General features: G+C 39.8%; 1 protein-coding gene across 1 annotated transcript in view; it reads right to left on the reverse strand.

Annotated features, from left to right (window-relative positions):
- CYFIP1 (cytoplasmic FMR1 interacting protein 1) overlaps positions 1 to 22,904 on the reverse strand; it is a 131,892-nt gene extending 108,988 nt beyond the window's left edge. The window contains exon 1 of the mRNA XM_027067854.2: positions 22,749 to 22,904. The gene's annotated coding sequence lies outside the window, so the exon portion shown is untranslated. The remainder of the gene's footprint in view (positions 1 to 22,748) is intronic.
- Positions 22,905 to 26,463: the final 3,559 nt, after the last annotated feature.

The following is a 26,463-nucleotide window of genomic DNA, read 5'->3' on the forward strand; positions in this document are numbered from 1 at the left end:
AGAAAGAGAGAAAGCATGAACCAGGGGAAGGGCAGAGAGGAAAAGATAGAATCTCAAGCAGGCTCCACACCACCAGCACAAAGCCTGATGTGGGGCTCAAACTCACAAAGTGTGAGATCATAAACTGAGTCAAAATCAAGAGTCAGACGCTTAACCCACTGAGCCACCCAGGCGCCCCTCCTGAGGCAGAGTTCTAAGCATACTCTCAAAAACATCATCTCGGGTAACTGTAGGAATGCACATGACCTATATAAGAAGGGAGAATTCAGAGGGACCTTGAGACTTTCACATTCATAGTCTGCAGGAAGGGTGTGCATGGCCACAGTGCCCAGGGCCACCCCTACCCCAGTCTGTCGGGGGGACCCCAAGACTGAGTCACACCCTAGAGATCAGACAATACAGCATATCTCCTTTCCTGCCTTGACCTGGGGCAGAATTGGGGCAACAGAGAGTTCCAAAAGCTTCTCAAAAGCCCTTCCAGAATCACAACTAATTCTACAGAACTCTATGGTCTAAGCCCAAAATGTGTGACTAGAATACAAATGATACATAGGGAACTCAGCACAGGGTCACAGAGAGGAGAAAGGAAGCCACATCCCCCGTGGCAACTGGCAAATACCCCAATCCTCAGCCACCCTGGCAGAGGCATCCACAAGTAGGCTCACCCCATTCTGGGCAATCCTGGTGTGTGTTGGGGGGTGCTATATATGGACATGAAGAGGGTTACAGCCTCCCACAGCTCATGTGCAAGGTCTAAAAGTGACACGTGAAAGGATGTGCTCCCCTTTCCTGGTAGAGGGCAGGTGGGAAGTGTTGACTCTCCCTTCACACAGCTGGCAGTTCCAGAAGGCAAGGACCTCCCTGTACCCATGACCACCCTTTGCATGGACTTACCCTTCAGTACGTACTCAGCCAAGCTTTGTTGGAAGAGGCAATTATCTAAACTTCAAGTTATTAAAACACAAAATAAAAACTAAATGAAAATTAGTTTTTAAAAATTAATATAATTAATTAATTAAATGGAAAAAATGTGATGGTTAACTTCATGTGATAAATTGGCTATTCTATGGTATTACCTAGTTTGGGTTCAAATGCAACCTAGATGTTACTATCAAGGTATTTTTTTTTTTAATATGAAATTTATTGTCAAGTTGGTTTCCATACAACACCCAGTGCTCATTCCAACAGGTGCCCTCCTCAATACCCATCACCCACCCTCCCCTCCCTCCCACCCCCCATCAACCCTCAGTTTGTTCTCAGTTTTTAAGAGTCTCTTATGCTTTGGCTCCCTCCCTCTCTAACCTCTTTTTTTTTTCTTCCCCTCCCCCACGGTCTTCTGTTAAGTTTCTCAGGATCCACATAAGAGTGAAAACATATGGTATCTGTCTTTCTCTCTATGACTTATTTCACTTAGCATCACACTCTCCAGTTCCATCCACATTGCTACAAAAGGCCATATTTCATTCTTTCTCATTGCCATGTAGTATTCCATTGTGTATATAAATCACAATTTCTTTACCCATTCATCAGTTGATGGGCATTTAGGCTCTTTCCATAATTTGGCTATTGTTGAAAGTGCTGCTATAAACATTGGGGTACAAGTGCCCTATGTATCAGCACTCCTGTATCCCTCGGATAAATTCCTAGCAGTGCTATTGCTGGGTCATAGGGTAGATCTATTTTTAATTTTTTGAGGAACCTCCACACTGTTTTCCAGAGTGGCTGCACCAGTTTGCATTCCCACCAACAGTGCAAGAGGGTTCTTATTTCTCAACATCCTCGCCACCATCTATAGTCTCCTGATTTGTTCATTTTAGCCACTCTGACTGGTGTGAGGTGATATCTGAGTGTGGTTTTGATTTGTATTTCCCTGTCAAGGTATTTTTTAGATGTGATTAACATTTACATCAGCAGACTTTGAGTAAAGCACATTACCCTCCACCCTGTAGGTGAACATCATCTAATCAGTTGATAGCTGTAAGAGAAAACATAAGAGGACTGAGGTCCTCCAAAGAGTAAGGAATTCTGCCTCCAGACTGCCTTTGGACTCATGCTGCCAAATCACCTCTTCCCTGCATCTCCAGCCAGCCTACTGCAAATTCAGACTTGCCAGCCTCCATAATCCTGTGAGCCAATTCCTTAAGATAAATTCCTCTCCTTCTCTCTATTGGCTCTGTTTATCTGGAGAATCCTAAGACCCGCACCCCCATGCCCATCAAAACAAAGGAAAAACTACAACTGTGTGTACAAAAACCTTATGAGTGTGGTCTCCAGAGCAGCAGCAAGACTGACTTTCCAGAGTCAATGAAATTATCACACACATGCGTAAGTCTGCTTGATTTAACACACTTAAGTTATTCAGTGATCTCTGGGGACAGCTTACCCCAAGGAATCAAGAGTCCATGTCGTTTTAGAGCTCACTGGTTTTGCGAAGCCTGGTCCTTCTAGGCAGGATTTGTGGAAAAAGAAGAAAATTATTTAAAGTAAACAGCTTGAGAGGGTCAGGGATTTAAATACAATGCAAATACTCATCACTACTTCTGACTTGAGGCCAGAAGGTTCTTCAGAGCAAAGCGTACCTTCTTTGGACAAGTATCTTGAAAGATGAATAAACACCCATCCCCACTGCCCTGGCCAAGACAACATGGGCACCAGGAATGACCATGCTAGCTCTGGGCACAAAATTCTGGCTATGGAATCAGAATCCAAGATGGAACTCACTGCTCTCTAAGCATTGGTTCTTCTCCCAGGTGGAGTAAAATGAACCCAAGGGAGAGCAAAGAACTGGGCTTAACAAGTTTGGCTAGTGGAATACCTGAGACATAAATACAAATCACAAATATGCTGTTTCTAGGTCACAGTAGTAATTACTGTCCATACGTCATACTCACGACTAAAAATTCTGAAAGCCACATTTAAGGTCCATCATTTCTATCCCACAGCCATGCACAGAAGATGAGGCAGTCATGATAATGTTGGGTAGGGACCAACCAGTTAAATGAATGCTCAATAAGCTTCTGCTAACAATACAAATGCACACCAGAGACAAAAAGCACATCCCTATTTCCTTGAGACCATGTTCTAAGAGGCTTTCAACGCAGAAAATTCATACAAATGCAAATCTTATCACTGAAATGTTCTGAAATCCTATTAGATAACCTGAAATTAGGCCAGAGCTGACATGTTTATGCCCCACTCACGGCCCTAGGTTCTCCACAATCTCCTGCAGAGTTCCTGTGCTTAAGGCCCCAACTTGTGACCAGATATTCTCCAGATATAAGATATAAGGAAGACAAACAACAAAATGACAGATATAAACCCTCCCATATAAGTACTTACATTAAATGTAAATGGACTAAGCAATCCTAAAGCAGACATTGACCTAATAAATTTTTTTAAATGAACCAATTATATGCTATGAGAGACACATTTTAATCCAAAGATAAAAATAGGTGAAACTAAACGAATAGAGAAAGACACACTATGTAAAGAGAAACCAAAAGTAGGCAAAAAGTAGCTTTACTAATATTAAATATGAAACAAAATACACTTGATAAAATTTGATACTAAACACATGATGAAAGGGCCAATCTCTCAGCAAGATTTAACAATCATGAACACATACGCACCCAACAACACAGCTTTATAACACATGAAACTTCAGAGAATATAATTTTATATGCAGTACATCCTCAGTATTAAAAAAAAAAAACATTAAGGGGCACCTGGGTGGCTCAGTCGGTTGAGCTTCCGACTTTGGCTCAGGTCATGATCTCACGGTCTTGAGTTCGAGCCCCGCGTCGGGCTCTGTGTTGACAGCTCAGAGCCTGGAGCCTGCTTCAGACTCTGTGTCTCCCTCTCTCTCTCTGACCCTCCCCCATTCATGCTCTGTCTCTGTCTCAAAAATAAATAAATATTAAAAAAAATTAGAAAAATAAATAAAAATAAAAAAAGTTAGAGCTAATAAATGATTTAGCAAAACTGCAAGATACTAAAGCAACACATTAAAATCAGCTGTATTTCTTTATGTCGCAATTAACAACCAAAAAGAGATATAAAGAAAACATTCTATTTATTCTATTTACAATAGCATCAAAATTTTAAAAAGGGACTTCTAGGGAAGATGGTGGAGTAGGAAGAACCCAAACTTACCTTGTCCAGTGGGTACAACTAGATAACACCCACATCAGTGTAAATGACCCAAAAAACAACCTGAAAACTGGCAGAATAGACCCTCTACAGCTAAATGTAGAGAAGAGGCTGCAGAAAAGAAAGTAGGAAGGGGGAAGACATGGTCGGGAGCCAAATGGACCCACAGAACTGTCCTCAGGACAGAGGTACACCATGAGCATGGAAAGGTGAAAGGAGCAGAACCCCACACAAGGCTCCCACACAGGATATATGAATCCCCATAACATTCAGTTTCAAAACCAGAGGAGCCTAATTCTCCAAGTTCTTACAATCACACCAGAAACCTTAAAAACCAGTGAGCTCAGTCAGCTCTGGGAGAGCCTGAGGGCAATAGAAAACTGAGTCCCCATCCTTCAAGCAATGTACAACAAACAGTCCCCCTGAGATACAAGAGAGAAGCAACATTTTGAAAAATGCCTGGGGAATACAGGAAGGAGATTTATTTACTAATATTGGAACATAACCTGGAAGGGCAGGGATCTTTGGGAGACTTCTCTAGGAACAAAGGAGCTGGTGGGTGCCATTCTCCACCCTCCCAACTCACCAGCATAGATATAATACAAGCACACCTTTGAGAACCAGTGCTCTCCCACACTCTCTACCTACCTTGCTAACAGTATGCCCCACCCCTACCCCCAAGCACTTCTGTGGACCCATCATCACCAAACCCACCAGCCTAGTTTTCCCAAGGAGCAGCAGGTGCCTTCCTACAATGGACCAGCATGGACCTTGTAGGCACTGTGAGCCCAACCTACGCATTCTCCTGGGGACTGCCCCATCCACTACACTCTTGGTTGGAGCTCACCCAAAGAGGTGTCACAAGTCTAAGAGTAGGCAAGCAGCCCCAACACAGGCCAACACCACTTCAAAGTGCCTCTGCCTAGGCACACAACCAGTCAGACAGTGGTCCCAGCAGTAGGCTAGGAGAAGACATCTGGTCTGACTGCAGGCCCTACCTACTAATGAAAGATCTTCAGGAGACAATACAGGGAAAGCAACCTTTAGTTCAGTGCTACTGCAGCTCTGGCAAATGCCTGAACTGACTCAAGACCAAGACAGCCCTGGAGTGACTGGGTGGCACAATCGGTTAAGTGTCCAAGTCTTGGTTTTGGCTCAGGTCATGATCTCATGATTCTTGAGTTTGAGCCCCTTGTCAGGCTCTGTGCTGGCAGTGCAGAGCCTGCTTAGGATTCTCTTTCTCTCTCCTCTCTCTGTCCCTCCCCTGCACTCTCTCTCTCTCTCTCTCTCAAAATAAACAAATAAACTTAAAAAAAAAAAAAAAAAAAAGACCAAGACAGCCCCAGAATAACACACTAACAACAAAGGAACCAAATCTTGACCACAACAGGCAAAGAAAGCCACTGCACATGACTGGATTGAAGGCAAATCAGCTCAGCCACAACAGTAGGGCACATGCAACACAAAGAGGATACCCCTGAAATGTGACATTCTGATGAACAGGGGATACTGTCCTGTAGGGCACTTCAGAACCTCTTCTTCATAAGGCTACTATTTTCAGGAGCAGGAGACAGAGCTGACTTTCCTAACACATAGAAATAGACACAGAAAGTTAGACAAAATGAGGAGACAAAGAAATATGTCCCAAATGAAAGAACAGGAAAAATCACAGCAAGAGACCCAAACAAAATGGAGATAAGTAATATGTCTTATAAAGAATTTAAAACAATGGTGACTGGGGCACCTGGCTGCCTCAGTCAGTTGAGCATCCAGCTTCGGCTTAGGTCATGATCTCACAGTTTGTGAGTTCGAGCCCCACGTCGGGCTCTGTGTTGACAGCTCAGAGCCTGGAGCCTGCTTGGGATTCTGTGTCTCCATCTTGCTCTCTGCCCCTCCCCCACTCATGTTCTCTCTCTCTCTCTCTCTCTCTCTCTCTCTCAAATATTAAAAAAATTAAATAATGGTCATAAAGATACTTACTAGACTTGAGTAAAGAATGGAGGACTTCAAGGAGGTCCTCAAAAAAACAGAAAACAAAAAAGAACCAATTAGAGACGAAGAACTCAATAAATGAAATTAAAAATACACTAAAGGGAACAAACAGTATATGAGAGCAAACAGAACTATGGATCACTGACCTGTAGGACACAGTAATGAAAAGCAATCATGATGAACAGGAGAGAGAAAAACAATAAAAAATAAGAACAGACTAAGGGAATTCAGTGACATCATCAAGTGTAATAGCATTCTCATCATAGGGATCCCAAAAGGAAAAGAGAAAGAATAGAAAAATTTATGTCAAGAAATAATAGCTGAAAACTTCCTAAATCTGGTGAAGAAAACAGAAATCTAGATCTAGGAGGCACAGACAGCTACCAACAAAATCAACCCAAGGGAACCTACCCTAAGACATACAGTAATTTAAATGGCAAACAGTAGTTATAAAGAAAAAACTTAAAGGCAGCAAAAGAAAAGAAGATAGTTACCATAAAGCTATAAGTGGACTTTTCAGGAGAAACTTTGCAGGCCAGAAGGGAGTAGCATGATATATTTAAATGCTGGAAGAAAAAGCCCACAATCAAGAATACTCTATCCAGTCAGACTATCATTCAGAACAGAAGGACAGATAGTTTCCCAGACAAACAAAAGTTAAAGGAATTCATCACCACTAAACCAGCCCTACAAGAAATGTTCCACTCTTGAGTGGAAAGAAAAGACCATAAGTAGGAGTAAGAAAAGTAGGAAGCACAAAAGCAGTAAAATTTAGTATACCTATACAACTCAGTCAAGAGACTCACAAACTAAAAGGATGTGAAGTATGATACCATACACCTAAAATGTTAGGGGAAAAGGCACAAATAGTGAGTTCTGACATAAGCAACCATCAACTTAATATAGACTACTATATACATAAGATGTTACATATAAACCTAATGATAACCACATATCAAAAACCAGTAATGGATATGCAAAAGATAAAGAGAAAAGAATCCAAGTATATGACTAAAGAAAGCCAGCAAACCATGAAAGAAAGCAAGAGAAGAAAGGAACAAAGAACTACAAGAACAAGCACAAAACAAGTAACAAAATGGCAATAAATACATACTTACCGATAATTATTTTGAATGCAAATGGACTAAACACTTCAATCAAAAGATACAAATGAATAAAACAAAAAAGCAAAACCCATCTATATGCTTCCTTGACCTAAAGACATATGCAGACTAAAAGGGAAGAGATGGAGAAGCATTATCATGCAAAAAAAGTGAAAAGCAAACCAGGATAACAATACTTATATCAAACAAAACAGACTTTAAACAAAGACTGTAGGGGTGCTTGGGTGGCTCAATCAGTTGAGCAGCTGACTCTGGTATCAACTCGGGTTGCTGATCTCACAGTTGTGGGATCGAGCCCTACATCATGCTCCAAGCTCCAGGAGCTTGCTTGGGATTCTCTCACTCTCTCTCTCTGTCCTTCCCCTGTTCGCACAAGCACCTGCAAACTCTCTCAAAATGAACATTAAAATAAAAAACAAAAATAAATAAAACAAAGATTGTGACAAGAGACAAGGAAGGACACTATATGGTAATAAAGTGGACAATCCAACAAGAAGATAGAACAATTGTAATACTTATGCAATCAACAGGAAAGCACTCAAATACAGAAAAAAGTTAATAATAAACATAAAGGAACTAATCGGTAGCAATTCACTAATAGTGAGGGACTTTAATGCCCCACTTACATCAACAGACACATTACTAAAACAGAAAATCAACAAGGAAACAGTGTCTTTGACTGACACAATGGACCAGATGGATTTAACAGATATATTCAGAACATTCCATCCTAAAACACTAGGTCACACATTCTTTTCAAGTACACACAGAACATTCTCCAGAACAGATCATATATTAGATCACAAAACAAATCTCAACAAATTCATAAAGATCAGTCATACCATACCTCTTTTCTGACCACAATGCTATCAACCACAAGAAAAAATCTGGAGAGCACAAATATATTGAGGTTGAAAGCATGGTACTAAACAATGAATGGGTCAACCTGGAAATCAAAGAGGAAATAAAAAAAAATACCTGGAGACAAATGAAAATGAAAACTCAATGATCCAAAATCTTTGGGATGCTGCAAAAGTAGCTCTAAGAGGGAAGTTTATAGCAATACAGGTATGCCTCAAGAAGCAAGAAGAATCTCAAACAATGCAACCTTATACATAAAAGAGCTAGAAAAAGAACAATAAGCAAACCCCCAAACCAGCAGAAGGGAGGAAATAATAGATCAGAGCAGAAATAAATGGTGTAGAAACTAAAAAAGCAATAGAACACATCAATGAAACCAGGAGCTGATTCTTTGAAAGAAATCAACAAAATTGATAAACCTCCAACCAGATTCATAAAACAGAGAGAGAGGGAGAACTCAAACAAAATCACCAATGAAAAAGGAGAAATAACAACTGACATCATAGAAATACAAATGACTCTAAGACAGTATTATGAAAAACTACAGGCCAATAAACTGGACAACCTACAAGTAATGGATAAATTCCTAGAAACATATAACTTCCAAAAACTGAAGCAGGAGAAACAGAAAATTTGAACAGACTGATTATCAGCAATGAAACTGAATCATTAATCAAAAAACTTGCAACAAATGAAAATCCAGGACCAGAAAGCTTCACAGGAGAATTCTACCAAACATTTAAAAAGTTAATACTGGGGCGCCTGGGTGACTCGGTCGGTTAAGCGTCCGACTTCGGCTCAGGTCATGATCTCACGGTCCGTGAGTTCGAGCCCTGCGTCAGGCTCTGTGCTGACAGCTCAGAGCCTGGAGCCTGTTTCAGATTCTGTGTCTCCCCCTCTCTCTGCCCCTCCCCTGTTCATGCTCTGTCCCTCTCTGTCTCAAAAATAAATAAACGTTAAAAAAAAAGAAAAGTTAATACCTATTCTTCTCAAGCTATTCCAAAATACAGAAGAGAAAGGAAAACTTCCAAATTCATTCTATGAGGCCAGCAATACCCAGATACCAAAACCAGATAGCACTAAAAAAAAAAAAGAGAATTACAGGCCAGTATCTCTGGAACATAGATGCAAAAATCCTCAGCAAAATACTAGCAAATTGAATCTAACAATAGATTAAAAAAATCATTCACCATTATCAAGTGGGATTTATTCCCAGGATGCAAGGGTAGTTCAATATTTGCAAATCAATCAATGTGATACTTCACATCAACAGGAGGAAGGATAAAAAAACCATATGATCTTTTCAAAAGATGAAGGAAAAGCATTTAACAAAGTAAAACATACATTCATGGTAAACAAAACAAAACAAAACAAAAAACAACAAAAAAACACCTCTCAACAAAGTAGAGTTAGGAGGAACATACCTCAACTTAATAAAAGCCTTACATGAAAAACTGAGAGTTCAATGGGAAAAAACTGAGAGCTTTTCCCCTAAGACCATGAAAAAGACAAGGATGTCCACTCTCATCACTTTCATTCAATATAGCACTAGAAGTCCTAGCCATAGCAATTAGACAACAAAAAGAAATAAAAGGCATCCAAACTGGTAAGGAAGAAGTAAAACTTTCACTATTTGCAGATGACATGATACTGTATTTAGAAAACCTGGACAACTCTACCAAAAAGCTACTAGAACTCATAAAGGTATTTGGTAAAGTCGCAGGATACAAGTAATCAATGTGCAGAAATCTGTTGCATTTCTATACATTAAAAAAAAAAAGGGAAATTAAAGCAACAATCCCATTTACAAATGCACCAAAAATAACAAGATACCTGGGAATAAACCTAACCAAGGAGGTGAAAGACCTGTACTCTGAAAACTATAAAACACTGATCAAAGAAAGGAAGATGACACAAAGAAATGGAGAGACATTCAGTGCTCATGTATTGGAAGAATAAAAATTGTATCAATGCCTATACTACCCAAAGCAATCTAGATTTAATGGAATTCCTATCCAAATACCAACCACACTTTTCACAGAACTAGAACAAAAAACCCTAAAATTTGTATGGAACCACAAAAGACCCTAAATTTTGAAAAAGAAAAGCAATGCTGAAGTATCACAGATCCAGGCTTCAAGTTATACATATACAAAGCTGTAGTGATCAAAACAGTATGGTACTGGCACAAAAACAGACACAGAACAATGAAACAGAAGAGACAACCTAGAAGTAAACCCGCAACTACATGGTCAACTAATCTTTGATAAAGCAGAAAAGAAAATGCAATGAAAAAAGACAGTCTTTTCAACAAATGGTGTTAGGAAAACTGGTCAGCCACAAGCAGAAGAATGAAACTGGACCACTTTCTTATACCATATACAAAATTAAACTCAAAATGGATTAAAGAATTAAATGTGAGACATGAAACCAAAAAATCCTAGAAAAGAGCATGGCAGTAATTTCTCTGACATTGGCCACATCAACATTTTTCTAGAAATGTCTCCTGACGCAAGGTAACTTAAAGCAAAAATCAGCTATTGGGACTACATCAAAATAAAAAGCTTCTGACAGCAAAGGAAACAATTAACATAGCTGAAGGCAACCCATGGAATGGGAGAAGCTATCTGCAAATGACATATCCAGTACAGGATTGGTATCCAAAATATATAAAGAACTGATACAACTCAACACCCAAAAACTAAATAATCCAATTAAGAAATGAGCCTGGGTTGTGGGAGATGCAGGAAAGAAGCATCAAAGGAAAAGACTTCAAAAGGGAAGGCCTGGAGAAGGTGCAAGGCCTTAGGACATATTTACACAGCTGAATGCAGCTGCAGTTAGGCTTATAAGGAACGCCTAGAGCCATTAACATTGTCCACGGCCGGATCTTCCTTAACACTGGACCCTTCCTAGTGTTATAGAAACCAATTAACTCGAAATTCAACCTTGAAAAGCTTAACCATTAGATTGATTAACACACTTGCTTAGCTGACTTTATGCACATAGTCTTTAGCAATTATCCTAATAAAAAGAAGCTTCATTCTGGATTCGGGGCCTCAATCCGACTTGAGTATGAGGACCTTCACTTAACTGCACTTTGCGGACTCATCTTTTGCGACTCCGGCCATACTCCCTGCAACACTGGGTAGGCTCAGTTGGTTGAGCGCCTGACTCTTGATTTCAACTCAGGTCATGATCCCAGGGTTGTGTGACTGAGCTTAAGCTTTTCTCTCTCTCCCTTACCCCTCTCCCCTGCTTACATGCTCTCTCTTTCAAAAAAAAAGGGAAAAAGAAAGAAAGAAAGAAAGAAAGAAAGAAAGAAAGAAAGAAAGAAAGAAAGAAAAGAAATGAGAAGACATGAACAGACATTTCTCCAAAGACATCCAGATGGCCAACAGACACATCACTCACCAACAGGGAAATGCAAATCGAAACTATAATGAGATATCACGTCACACCCATCCAAATGGCTAAAATAAAAAAACACAAGAAACAAGTGTTGGTTAGGATGTGGAGAAAGAGGAACCCTTGGGTACTGTTGCTGGAAGGCAAACTGGTGCAACCACTCTGGAAAACAATATGGAGGTTCTTTAAAACTAAAAATAGTATTACTCTATCATCCAGTAATCCCACTACTGGGTATTTATCCAAAGAATAGGAAAACGCTAATTCGAAAAGATATATGCAACCCTATGTTTATTGCAAACATTATTTACACCTCCAAATTATGGAAGCCACTCATGAATAGATGAATGGATAAAGAAGATGTGATATATACATAGAATGCAATAGTACTCAGCCATAAAAAAAGAATGAAATCTTGCCATTTGCAACAACATGGATGGATCTAGAGGATATAATGTTAAGTGAAATCGGTCAGGCAGAGAAAGACAAATACCATACAATTTCTTGTGTGGAATTTAAGAAACAAAACAAATGATCAAGGAAAAGATAGACAAACCATGTAACAGACACTTAACTATATAGAACAAACTGATGATTACCAGAGGGGAGGTGGGTGAAACACATGAAAGGATTAATAATAGTACACTTACCATGATGAGCACTGAGTAACGTAGAAATTTGTTGAATCACTATATGTACACCTGAAACTAATATTACACTATATGTTAATTATATTGTATGCTAACTACAGTGGAATTAAAATAAAATTTAAAAAAGGAAAGAAAAATACATATTTAAGAATAAGGAGGTGAAAGATTCATACAACACAAAACAGTGCTGAAAGTAATAAGTATATTCCATGTTCATGGATACAAATAAATACATTCTATGTTCATGGTTTAGAAAACCTCATATTGCTAAGATGACAATATAACCCAAAGCCATCTACAGGTTTGATGTAATCTCTTTCAAAATACCACCAGCATTTTTTGCAAAAATAGAAAATCACACCCCCAAATTAATATAGAGTTACAAGGTACCCAGAGGAGCCAAATGATTTTGAACAAGAACAGCAAAGTCAGAGGTATCACACTTCCTGAATTCAAAACTTACTATGAAGCAACAATAATAAAACAATGTGGCACTGGCATAAAGACTGACACACTGACTAGTGAAACAGAATAGTACTAGAAATAAACCCTTGCATATGCAGTCAAATGATTTTCAACAAGGGTGTCCAGACCATTCCATGGGAAAAGGGCAGTCTTTTTTTTTTTTTAATGTTTATTTATTTTTGAAGGAAGGAGAGACAGAGCATGAGTGGGGGAAGGGCAGAGAGAGAGAGAGAGAGAGAGAGAGAGAGAGACAAAGAATCTGAAGCAGGTTTCAGGCTCTGAGCTATTAGCACAGAGCCTGACGTGGGGCTTGAACTCACAAACCGCAAGATCATGACCTGAATTGAAGTCGGTCACTTAACCGACGGAGCCACCCAGGCACCCCGAAAAGGACAGTCTTTTTAACAAATGGTGCTGGGGAAACTGGATATTTACATGCAAAATAATTAACCTGGGCCATTACCTTACACTATATATAAAGCTAACTCAAATAAATAAAAAACCTAAACATAAAAGCTAAAACTAAAAAAAACTCTTAAGAAGGAAATATATTAGGAAAAGCTTCATAACACTGGATTTGGCAAGGATTTCTTAGATATGTACCAAAAGACTGACCACAAAGAAAATATAGATAAATTAGACATGAAAGTTAAAAACTAGTATATGCACCCAAGGATTCTGTCAGTGGTGAAAAGACAACCCACAGGATGGGAGAAAATATTTGCAAATGATTATTTGATGAGAGATTCACATCTAAAATATATAAAGAATTACCACAACTCAACAGCAGAAAGACAAACGTAATTTAAAAATGTACAAATGACTCGAACAGACATTTCTCCAAGGATATATAAATGGCAAATAACTACATGAAAAGATGCTCAACATTACTAATCACTAGAGAAATACAAATCCAAATCAGAATGTGATGCACTTTCACACCCATTAGGATGGTTATCAAAACAAACAAACCAACATGGGGTGCCTGGATGGCTCAGTCGGTTAAGCATTATGACTTCAGCTCGGGTCATGATCTCACGGTTCAAGAGTTTGAGCCCCACGTCGGGCCCTGTGCTGACAGCTCAGAGCCTGGAGCCTGCTTCAGATTCTGTGTCTCCCTCTCCCTCTGCCTCTCCCCGACTTCTGCTCTGTCTCTCTCTCTCTCTCAAAAATAAATAAAATGTAAAACATACAAAAAATATTTGTTTAAAAACAAACCAACAAACCAGAAAATAACAAGTGTTAGTGTGGTTGTGAAGAAACTGGAACCCTTGTACATTGCTGATGGGAATGCTGGTGCAGCTGCTGTGTTAAACAGTATAGCAATTCCTAAAAAAAACTAAACATTGAATTACCATACAATCCAGCAATTCTATTTCTGGGGATATACCCAAAAGAATTGAAAACAGGATCTCAAAGAGGTATCTGTATATCCATGTTCATAGCAGCATTCTACAACAGACAAAGGTGGAAACAACCTAAATGTTCATCAACAGATGAATGGACAAAGAAAATATGGTATATACATACAAGGAAATATTATTCAACCTTAAAAAGGAATTAAATTCTAATACATGATAAAAGTGGATGGCCTTACTAAGTGAAATAAGCCAGAAAAAAAAGGACAAATATTATATTATCGCACTTATATAGATATCTGGAATAGTCAAGTTCACAGACAGATAGTAGAATGGTGGTTGCCAGGTGTTAGGGAAATGTAGGAATGAGGAGTTTTTGTTTAATGGGCACAGAGTTTCCGTTTGAGATGATGAAAAAGTTCTGGAGATGAATAGTGGTGATGGTTACATAACAATATAAATGTACTAAAAAGGAATGAAATACTGATACATGCTACAACAGAAATGAACTTCCAAAAACAGTATTTTAAGTGAAAGAAGCCACACATAAAAACTACAAACTGTATACTTCCATTTGTGTTAAATGATCAGAAAAAGCAACTCTATAGAAGACAAAGTAAATTAGCAATTAGCTAGAGCTGGGTTAGAAATGGGGATTATAAAAGATCACGTGGAATCTTACTGGAGTGAAAAGTATGTTTTAAAACCGGATTATGGTGATGGCTACACAACCCTGTAAATCTACTATAAATCACTGTATGCTTAAAGTAAATAAATTATGTACATTATACCTCAATAACCTGTTTAAAATATTTTTTCGCTGAGATATCTTACTGGACTTGTGTTAAATTTATGCATCAATTTGAAGAGAACTGACATCTTTACCATGTTGAGTGTTCCAACTCAGGACCATAGTATGCTTCTCCATTTATTTACATCATCTTTGTTTCACTCATCAGCATTTTGTCATTTTCAGGATACAGTTCCTGTGTTTTTAGATTTATATCTAAGTATTCGATTTTTTTTAAACTACTGAAAATGGTATTTTATTTTATTTTTTATGTTTATTTTTAGAGACAGAGAATACAAGGTGGGGAGAGAGAGAATCTCGAGCAGCCTCCACGTTCAGCGCAGAGCCCAGAAGGGCTCAATCCCACAACCCTGGAATTATGACCTTAGCTGAACCAAGAGTCGGTTGCTCAACCGACTGAGCCACTCAGGTGCCCCTGAATATGGTATTTTAAAATGTCACTTTCTAATCGTATGTTGCTAGTATACAGAATGATTGACTTACATGTATTGACTTTGCATTTTGTGACCTTGCTAATCTCACTTACTAGTCCTAATAGTTTTCTCATAGATGCCTTGGATTTTCTGTACAGATCATCATGTCATCTGCAAATAAGGGACAGTTTCATTTTCCCTGCCAACTTCTATGCCTTTTTTTCTTTTTCTGTCCTTACTGAAATGCCTAAATTAAAGTTCTTACATTATGTAGATGTAATTAATCCATACTATACCTGGGGCTGCTAAGAGCTGGCTAAATTTTGGTTGCAAAAACAATAAAAGTAGAGGAGATAGGTTAGTTACTTAAAACTTCACACTTTTATAAAATAAATTTTTTTCTAATATAAAAGCTTTAGAAAACATAGCACTAATAGTAGCTGTCCCTTCTACAGAATTTTTCCTGTACTATCTCATTTGATCTTCGTAACAATCTAATAGGCACTTTCCCCATGACTCCAAAGAAGGAAAATGAGTCAAGGCAGGCCAACCAATGTGCCCACCTGGGCTCATGTAATGATATTGGAGCAGACATCAACAACTCAAAGCAGCAGACTTGCCAGGACCCAGCTTGATCTCACCTGCTCAAGTCTGTCTTTCCTACCACTGGGTAGCTGGGTGGTCCCAGACACTGAGCTGACCTCTCTATAAGGTGATGCTAGTGAAACACAAATCAAAAGCCAGGACACAGTCACACAGTGAGAGGGACAAAGGGAACACTGGCCCATCTGAGGAGTGGGAAGGCAAGTGCTCCTGGAGTGCTGAGTAAGCATATTGCCTTAAAAGAATCATAAACGAGTGATTCAGTAAGTGTGTGTGAGGGTCAGGTCCTAGGATCTAACATTTTGGGGAAGGTATTTGGGGCAGCTTCTTTCTCATTTTCAACTTGATGTATGCAGTCAGATGCTGGCTCTGCTACTTACCAGGCACATAACCTTGGACACATACTTCATTTCTCTTTGTCAATTTTCTCATCCATAAAGTGGGCCTAATAACTGCACCTACATTTGAGGGCTGCAAGGATACGTAGTATGTAAAGTACCCAGAACTAGAGTTAGCCACACTGGTGTTTCTGTAATTAAACTTTTATTGAAACACAGCCACACTCTCATTATATATTGTCTATGCCGCTTTGATGTTACAACAGTGGAATGAGGTAGTTGTGATAAATATTCACTCTCTGGACCTTTATAGGAAAAATAACCCTGGCTTAGAACATTGCTGGAGCATAGGTACTCAAGGTATTATTTAAACCCAAACTCACTTCCAGAATGATAAGCCTGAGTATGTGCACAAAGATAGAAACAAAAGTATTGACTATGGTGGTAACAAATGTGAAACAACAATGTCAATTAATAAGAAGCTGATTATATAAATTATAATATGTCCATGTTATGGAACACTATACAGATATTAAAAAGGAATGAAGGAAAATTTGTGTATATACACTGTGTATGCCAACATATAAATATCTCCAAGATCTTTAAATGAGCCAAAATCATCAAATGGATAGGTACAGTGATATATGCAATATAATCTCATTATGTTACCAAAAGAACACACACAAAAAAACAAAAACTATGCGTATGTACAGAAAAGGCTATATAGTACCACAGAAGTACTGAGGAAATTTCACTTTTAATATATATAGTTCTGGGGGTGCCTGGGTCGCTCAGTCAGTTAAGTGTCCGACTCTTGGTTTTGGCTTAGGTCATGAACTCATGGTTCAAGGGATCAAGCCCCGCATTGGGCTCTGCACTGATAGCACAAAGCCTGCTTGGGATTCTCTCTCTCCCGCTCTCTCTGCCCCTTCCCTGCTTGCACACTCTCTCTCTCAAAATAAATAAGTAAACTTAAAATATATGTATTATATATGTTATGTATAATATATATATTTGTATATATACACACACACACACAAAGTTCTGTATGGTTTCAATTTTCTAGTAACTGGAAGTTTTATCATTCTTTTCATGACTTAAAAATATTACTCAAGATTATACCGTGCATATTTTCAGACCACAACGCTATGAAACTCGAAATCAACCACAAGAAAAAATTTGGAAAGGTAACAAATACTTGGAGACTAAAGAACACCCTAGTGAAGAATGAATGCGCAAACCAAGAAGTTAAAGAGGAAATTAAAAAGTTCATGGAAGCCAATGAAAATGATAACACCACAACCCAAAACCTCTGGGATGCAGCAAAAGCGGTCATAAGAGGAAAGTATATAGCAATCCAGGCTTTCCTAAAGAAGGAAGAAAGATCTCAGATACATGACCTAACCTTATGCCTTAAAGAGCTGGAAAAGAACAGCAAATAAAACCCAAGATCAGCAGAAGACAGGAAATAATAAAGATTAGAGCAGAAATTAATGCTATTGAAACAAACAAAAAAAAAACAACAGTAGAACAGATCAATGAAACCAGAAGCTGGTTCTTTGAAAGAATTAGCAAAATTGATAAACCACTAGCCAGTTTGATCAAGTTAAAAAAAGGAAAGGACCCAAATAAGTAAAATCAAGCATGAAAGAGGAGAAATCACAACCAACACAACAGAAATAAAAACAATGAGAGAATATTATGAGCAGTTATATGCCAACAAAATGGGCAATCTGGAAGAAATGGACAAATTCGTAGAAACATATACACTACCAAAGCTGAAACAGGAAGAAATAGAAAATTTGAAAAGACCCATAACCAGTAAGGAAATCGAATTAGTAATAAAAAATCTGCCAAAAAACAAGACTCCAGGGCCAGATGGCTTTCCAGGGGAATTCTACCAAATATTTAAGGAAGAGTTAACACCTATTCTCTTGAAACTTCTCCAAAAAATAGAAATGGAAGGAAAACTTCCAAACTCTGTCTCTGAAGCCAGCATTACCCTGATTCCAAAACCAGACAGAGACCCCACTAAAAAGGAGAACTATAGACAAATTTCCCTGGTGAACATGGATGCAAAAATCCTCCACAAGATATTAGCCAACCGGATCCAACAATACATTAAAAATATTATTCACCACGACCAAGTGGGATTTATACCTGGGATGCAGGGCTGGCTGGCTCAATATCCACAAAACAACATGATTCATCACATCAATAAAAGAAAGACAAGAACCGTATGATCTTCTCAACAGATGCAGAGAAAGCATTTGACAAAATACAGCATTCTTTCTTGATAAAAACCCTCAAGAAAGTAGGGACAGAAGGATCATACCTCAAGATCATAAAAGCCATATTTGAACGACCCAATGCTAATATCATCCTCAATGGGGAAAAACTGAGAGCTTTCCCCCTAAGGTCAGGAACAAGACAGGGATGTCCACTCTCGCCACTGTTATTCAACACAGTACTGGAAGTCTTAGTCTCTGCAATCAGACAACACAAAGAAATAAAAGGCATCCAGATCAGCCAGGAGGAAGTCAAACTTTCACTCTTCACAGATGAAACCCAAAATATTCCACCAAAAAACTGCTAGAACCGATTCATGAATTCAGCAAAGCTGCAGGATATAAAATCAATGCACAGAAATCGGTTGCATTCCTATACACCAACAATGAAGCGACAGAAAGAGAAATCAAGGAATCGATCCCATTTACAGTTGCACCAAAACCCATAAAATACCTAGGAATAAATCTAACCAAAGAGGTGAAAAATCTATACACTGAAACTATAGAAAGCTTATGAAGAAATTGAAGAAGACACACACACACACAAACACACACACACACACAAAGGAAAAAGATTCCAGGCTCCTGGATAGGAAGAACAAATATTATTAAAATATCGATACTACCCAAAGCAATCTACATATTCAATGCAATCTCTATCAAAATAATACCAGCGTTCTTCAAAGAGCTGGAACAAATAATCGTAAAATTTGTATGGAACCAGAAAAGACCCCGAATAGCCAACGCAATCTTGAAAAAGAAAACCAAAGCAGGAGGTATCACAATCCCGGACTTCAAGCTATACTACAAGCTATAATCATCAAGAGACAGTATGGTACTGGCACAAGAACAGACATTCAGATCAATGGAACAGAATAGAGAACCCAGGAATGGACCCACAAACATATGGGCAACTAATCTTTGACAAAGCAAGAAAGAATATCCAATGGAATAAAGACAGTCTCTTCAGCAAGTGGTGCTGGGAAAACTGGACAGCGACATGCAGAATGAACCTGGACCACTTTCTTACACCATACACAAAAATAAACTCAAAATGGATGAAAGACCTCAATGTAAGACAGGAAGCCATCAAAATCCTTGAGGAGAAAGCAGGCAAAAACCTCTTTGATCTTGGCCACAGCAACTTCTTACTCAACATGTCTCCAGAAGCAAGGGAAACAAAAGCAAAAATGAATGACTGAGATCTTATCAAACTAAAAAGCTTCTGCACAGCAAAGGAAACCATTAGCCAAACTAAAAGGCAACTGACAGAATGGGAGAAGATATTGCAAATGACATATCAGATAAAGGGTTAGTATCCAAAATCTATAAAGAACTAATCAAACTCAACACCCAAAAAACAAAGAATCCAGTGAAGAAACGGGCAAAAGACATGAATAGACACTTCTCCAGAGAAGACATCCAAGTGGCAAGAAGACACATGAAAAAATGCTCAACATCACTCATCATTAGGGAAATACAAATCAAAACCACAATGAGACACCACCTTACACCTACCTGTCAGCATGGCTAACATTAACAACTCGGGCAACAACAGATGTTGGCGAGGATGCAGATAAGGAGGATCTCTTTTGCATTGTTAGTGGGAATGCAAGCTAGTGCAGCCACTCTGGAAAAGTGTGGAGGTTCCTCAAAAGACTAAAAATAGAACTACCTTATGACCCAGCAATTGCACTACTAGGTATTTATCCAAGGGATACAGGTGTGCTGTTCAAAGGGACATATACACCCTAATGTTTATAGCAGCATTATCACCATAGCCAAGGTATGGAAAGAGCCCAAATGCCCATCAATGGATGAATGGATAAAGAAGATGTGGTTGTGTACATACACAACGTGTGTATACACACGTATACATACAATGTAGTATTGCTCAGTAATCAAAAAGAATGAAAGCTTGCCATTTGCGACTACGTGGATGGAACTGGAGGGTATTATGCTAAGTGAAATTAGTCAGTCAGAGAAAGACAAATATCATATGACTTCATTCATATGAGGACTTTAAGACACAGAACAGATGAACACAAGGGAAGGGAAGCAAAAATAATATAAAAACAGGGAGGGGGACAAAACATAAGAGACTCTTAAATATGGAGAACAGAGGGTTACTGGAGGGGTTGTTGGAGGGGGATGGGCTAAATGAGTAAGGGGCATTAAGGAATCTACTCCTGAAATCATTGTTGCACTATATGCCAACTAATTTGGATGTAAATTTAAAAAAATATATTACTTGAGGCCGCCTGGGTGGCTCAGTCAGTTGAGCGTCTGACTTCAGCTCAGGTCATGATCTCGCGGTTTATGAGTTCGAGTGCCGCATCAGGCTCCATGCTGACAGCTCAGAGCCTAGAACCTCCTTTGGATTCTGTTTCTCCCTCTCTCTCTCTGCCCCTTCCCTGCTCGAGCTCGGTCTCTCTCTCTCTCTCTCTCAAAAATAAATAAGCATTAAAGAAAAATTTTTTAAATACTGCTTGAATCTCTCAGGCTGTATCCTAAACGTACACTTTTCAAACCTTCATGTCTTTACCCCTTGGGGATAAACTAGCAAATGGATTAATCTCAAATTCATCGTGCTAAGTGAACTAATAAGCCAGACTCAAAGACCATATACGACATTCTGGAAAAAGCAAAACTGTAACAATGGACAACAACTCAGTGGTTGCCGGGAGTTGAAAATGGGAGGAAGGGCTGCCTACAAAAAGACAGTTGAAGGAATTTGGCGGGTGACAGAACTGCTCTGTATCTTGATTGTGATGGGAGTCATATGACTATGCATTTGTCAAAACTCATTGAACCATACACCAAAAAGATAACTTTACTGCATGTAAATTTAAAAATAAATCTAAATAAACACACATACCAAAATAAAGGAAAATTTTCTTTGAGCGACCTATCAGCACACAAACACATGTATATATGTATTAACACAGGAAATGTATTCCACCACAATTCTATTTGCCTCTGTCACAGAGATGATGCTCTAGGGGGGAAAAGGCAGCAGAGAATGAAACAGCACCAAATTCCTATTGAATTCCTACAAATGCATACTTGCTGTGTCCCCCGTTTATTTAAAATGTGATTTCTTTTCAGCTCTGTGCCTGCACATCTACATTTCACACGGAAAACCACTAACAACCTGCAGGGATAAGGGACAGCATGGGTGGGACCCTCAATGGTTCAGGCATTCCAGCACACAGCATCAGAAACTGCCACCTCTGGCTGATGAACCTGGACAGGATTTTCTGGCACAATCACCAAAGAGTTGGTGACGAGGGGTCAAGCACAGCAATCTGATCTACAGTACCAGGTATCAATGCTACTTCAATCACTAATCATTGAAGAAATAATATTAGAAAAAGGCCAAGAAATACCACTGGGCTCACAAAGCAGTAAAAACCGTCCAATGTGGCACACAGTACCCTCTACTACTAGAAAAGAAACACTACAAAGTCTCAGTCGCCCACAGAAGCACAGATCATCCAACACTAGGTTTAATAGCAATTGCTATCTGTACTGTTTAGACATAACACTAAAGTGGACATGGTCTGGACGCCTCTCAGCTTAAAAAACGCTCCTTAAACCCCATTCCCAAATTACCCTCTCACCCTTTTTCTCACACCCACAATGTGCTGCAAACTAAGCGCACGTATTTCATACTTAAAATACACTCAGTATGGCTGTAGGAACAGCGCAGCCCACGTAACAATCCCCGCGCCTTAACAAAGCCTAAAACTCGTCTCCAAGATTCTGCAAAATGGTTTCGCTTGGCCAGTGTCTCCTTCCCTCAGATAGGGGCACAAAATGAGCAAAAACTGATTCAGGTCTCGCCGCACGATCTCACTGCAAGCTGTCTGCGCCTTACTTTCCAACAATAACTACAAAACACCAATATACCCTCTCCACTGAGCTCTGCCACGTGCGGGGGGGGGGGGGGGGGTCGGGATCCGGAATGCCGGGGCGCAGGGGCCGGGGCGCTGGATGAGGACTCAGGGGCCGGAGCGCGCTGGGGCCGGGAATGTGAGGGTTTCGAAGGGCGCATAGACCGGGATGCGCTGGAACTGGGGGTTCGAAGGCACGGAAACAGGCGTCCGTGGGCCAAAGCGATCCCGGGAGGCCGCGCCGCCGGGGAGGCCGCGCCGCGGAGAACCAAGTCCTGGCCGCCCACGGGGCCCCGGCCGGGCACCGCCGCCGCAATGCCCGACTCGGTTCCGAGGGCCGCCTGGACCTCACAGGGTTTATGGAGCTGGGCGGGGGCAGCAGCCTTCCTCACCTGGGTCAGCGGCGGCGGCGGCTCGGGGGTCCCGGACGGGCCCTGGGAGTTTCCAGGCTGAGTGAGTCACTCGGGCGGGCCGGGAATGCGCCAGGAAACACCCGGCCTCCTCCCCTTCCTCCCGGGGCGGGGGCTCTCCCGGCTCGGCCTCTTCCTCCTGGCGCTCCTCCCTCCGCGCTCGGGCCGCAGCTCTGGCAGCTCTCTCCTCCGCGCGGTGCACCACCCCCCCCCCCGCCCACCGCCCCTGCTCGCTCCCCCGCCGCCCCCCACCCTGATCCAGCCGGCCCACCCACGCCCGACGCCAATGGACAGGAAGGAGGCAACCGAAAAACCCTGGCTGCGCTCCCCTCCGGCCGCCTAAGGTGCTTCCTAGGGACAGCCCCGAGGGCCACCTGCCTCAGCTCTGCGTGGGACAGCTGGGGAGTACTGCTGTGAAGCTTCCCCGTGGGAGCGTCCGGGCTCGTGGAGGAAAAGGAGCGGGGCCCGCATCCTGCTCCGGGGCTCCATCGGATCAGGGCGGTGGGTGGATGAGCTGCAGAAAAGACTAAAAGGCGGGACACTCAGGGCGCGTCGTTCCGTCGCCACTGCCATGTAGAAGGTGCGCACACCTGTACTCCGCAGGCCAGAGCATGGCAGGCGGCCAGTACAGGGTGCAACAGGTATACACCGCCAGAGCCCAGCCAACTAGGGGAGAATGACCCCAACAGACCCTGCAGTGATCATATCTGTTCAACCCCATCTCTCTCTGAGCCAGGGGCAAACGCAAGTGCAGACTTGGGGGAATGGCTGGGGCCGGGGGGGGGGGGGGGGGGGGGGGGGATGGCTGGCAGAAGAAAACTTGAACAATTCCCAAAAGACAATCTTGACAGAGGCCAATTTAGTAACAAATCATGTGGAAACAGTAAATGGAGTGAGCGTATCACAAGCATGCTTAGGAGAAAAAACGGCCCTAAACACCCCACGCACCCCACCTACCCACTTCCCCTTCACCCACCCACCGACATTGTGGTTCTAGTGGATGCCCAATAATGATGGGCATCAAGTATTCTAAATGTGGCCACTTAACTATGAAAACCACAAAAGATTTACTTTCAGCTGTTTTCTGGATAATGCAAAAAGTCACAGCAAATGGATCCTGACTAGACCAGAATCTACCGGTTGTTTAAATATTCTGAGAACATTTTTCATAGAAGTTCCTGGAGCTCCCTAACACTCCTGCAAAACATGGGCTTTAAGTAAGCTTCTGGTTCTCAGCCACACATTTTCAATCAGATTACTACTTCACTCTGTCCAGGGCTGAGTCTCAAAGTTAGATTCCAAAGGGTTTTGTTTTGTTTTGTTTTACACTGTAGATGAAGTGATAGAATACAAATTCAAGGTGTATTGGGCATATATAAAAAGCCAAGAGAGGAAATAAAATAGAATGCTAAAATATGCTCAATCCAAAGAAGGCAGCAAAAAAGCAAAAAGCGTATAAGATAAGCAGTTACAAAGAGCAAGCTGTTAGGCTTAAATCCAACCATATTATCAATTACATTAAGTGTAAATGGACTAAACACTCCAATTAAATTGTTACACTGAATAAAAACAAATCCCAAATATATGCTATTTAAAATAGACAAAGAGGTTGAAATTAAAAAGATGGAAAACAATCTACCATTTATATAACAATCATAAAAAAGTTTTCATCACTATGTTAATATCAAAGACTTAAAGACAGAGTCACCTGAAATAAAAAGGGACATTTGATAAAGATAAAGAGATCAATTCATTAAGAAAGAAAAAAACTTTTTTTTTAGTATGTATGCACCAAATAAGTTTTAGAATGCTTGGGAAAATTGATAGAATCAGAAGAAGAAACATGAACATATAAACAGTCATAATTAGAGATCCTAATTCGGTCCTCATAACTGACAGAACAGGCAGACACAAAAATAAATAATGATACAGAAAAATTTTTTAAACAATTAGTGAAGGTGCCTGGCTGGCTCTGTTGGAAGAGCATGTGACTCTTGGTCTTGGGGGCATGAGTTCAAGTCCCACATTGGGGATAGAGATTACTTAAGCAAACAAATATTTAAATAAATAAATAAATAAATAAATAAATAAATAAAGCAACTAACCTATTTGACCTAAATATTACCTTCACAATACAGAATACAGAATACATTGCATTCAATAAAAGATGCTCAAAACCTTTATACTGAACCCTCCCGGTACTACTGAGAAGAATGAAAGTTTTCAAATACTTAATATTCGCAAAACATACCCTATGCTAGGAAGTAAAACAAATCTCAACAGATTTCAAAGGGTTGAAATCATATAGTACCTTCTCTGACCACCATGGAATTAAACTAAAAAGGAATAACAAAATTATAACTTTAAATGCTCAACTATTAGAGAATGAAATAATACACCTGTAAATATCCCTTTGATCATATAAGAAATCACATGGAAATTTTAAATATGCAGGACTAATAATGAAAACAACATTAAAATTTGCAAGATGCAGCTAAATGAATTCTCAGAGGTAAAGTTTATATATGAAATACATATATTATAAAACAAGAAAGGTTTAAAATCAATTATCTAAATGTCTACCTCAAAAAAGTTAGGGGGAAGAAAAGCAAATGAAATCCAAAGAAAATAAAAATGAAAGAAATAATAAAGATAAGGGCAGAGGTCAATGAACTAGAAGAGAGATGACCAAGCAAAAAAGCTTACTTTTAAAAAACTTTTAGAGGGGCACCTGGCTGACTCAGTCAGTGGAATGTGCAAATCTTGATCTCAGGGTTGTGCATTCAAGTCCCACATTGGGCATAGAGCTTGCTTGAAAGAAAAAAAAATTAATAGAATTGTTACACCCTAGCAAAATTGATTTTAGAAAAACATAAATTACCAACTTCAAAAATAAAAAGGGAAACACCAATAGTTTCTGATAAAAAAAATAAAAAGGTATTAAAAAGAAGTATATGAAAAACTTCAAGGAAATAATTTAATAATACAGAAGAAACACAAATTTCTTGGAAACATGGTTTTCCAAAACTGACACACACAAAAAAATAGAAAATATAAATGGTTCCATATTGGTAGAAGAAACATAATTGAATCGGTAATTTAAAACCTTCCCTCAAAGAAAATCTCCAAGTCTATATAGCTTCAGCAGTGAATTCTATCAAACATGCAAGGAAGAAACAATACCAATTGTATAAAATCCCAGTATTTAAAAGTATGGTCTTGGCTCAACAATAGCCAAAGTATGAATGGAAAGAGCCCAAATGTCCATTGACAGATGAATGAATAAAGAACACACACACACACATACACACATATACACACAATGGAGTATTACTTGGCAATCAAAAAGAATGAAAACCTGCCATTTACAACTATGTGGGTGGAACTAGAGGGTATTATGCTAAGCAAAATTAGAGAAAGACAAATATCATATGACTTCACTCATATGAGGACTTTAAGATATAAAACAGAGGAACATATGGGAAATGAAGCAAAAATAATATAGAAACAAGGAGGGGGAAAAGTATAAGAGACTTAAATACAGAGAACAAACTGAAGGTTGCTGGAAGGGTTGTGGATGGGGAGATGGGCTAAATGAGTAAGAGGCATTAAGGAAGACACTTGTTGAGATGAGCACTGGGTGTTATACACAGGGGATATATCACCGAAATCTACTCCTGAAATCATAATTGCACTA

Source organism: Acinonyx jubatus, chromosome B3, assembly GCF_027475565.1.
Source record: "Acinonyx jubatus isolate Ajub_Pintada_27869175 chromosome B3, VMU_Ajub_asm_v1.0, whole genome shotgun sequence".
NCBI classification, from domain to species: domain Eukaryota; kingdom Metazoa; phylum Chordata; class Mammalia; order Carnivora; family Felidae; genus Acinonyx; species Acinonyx jubatus.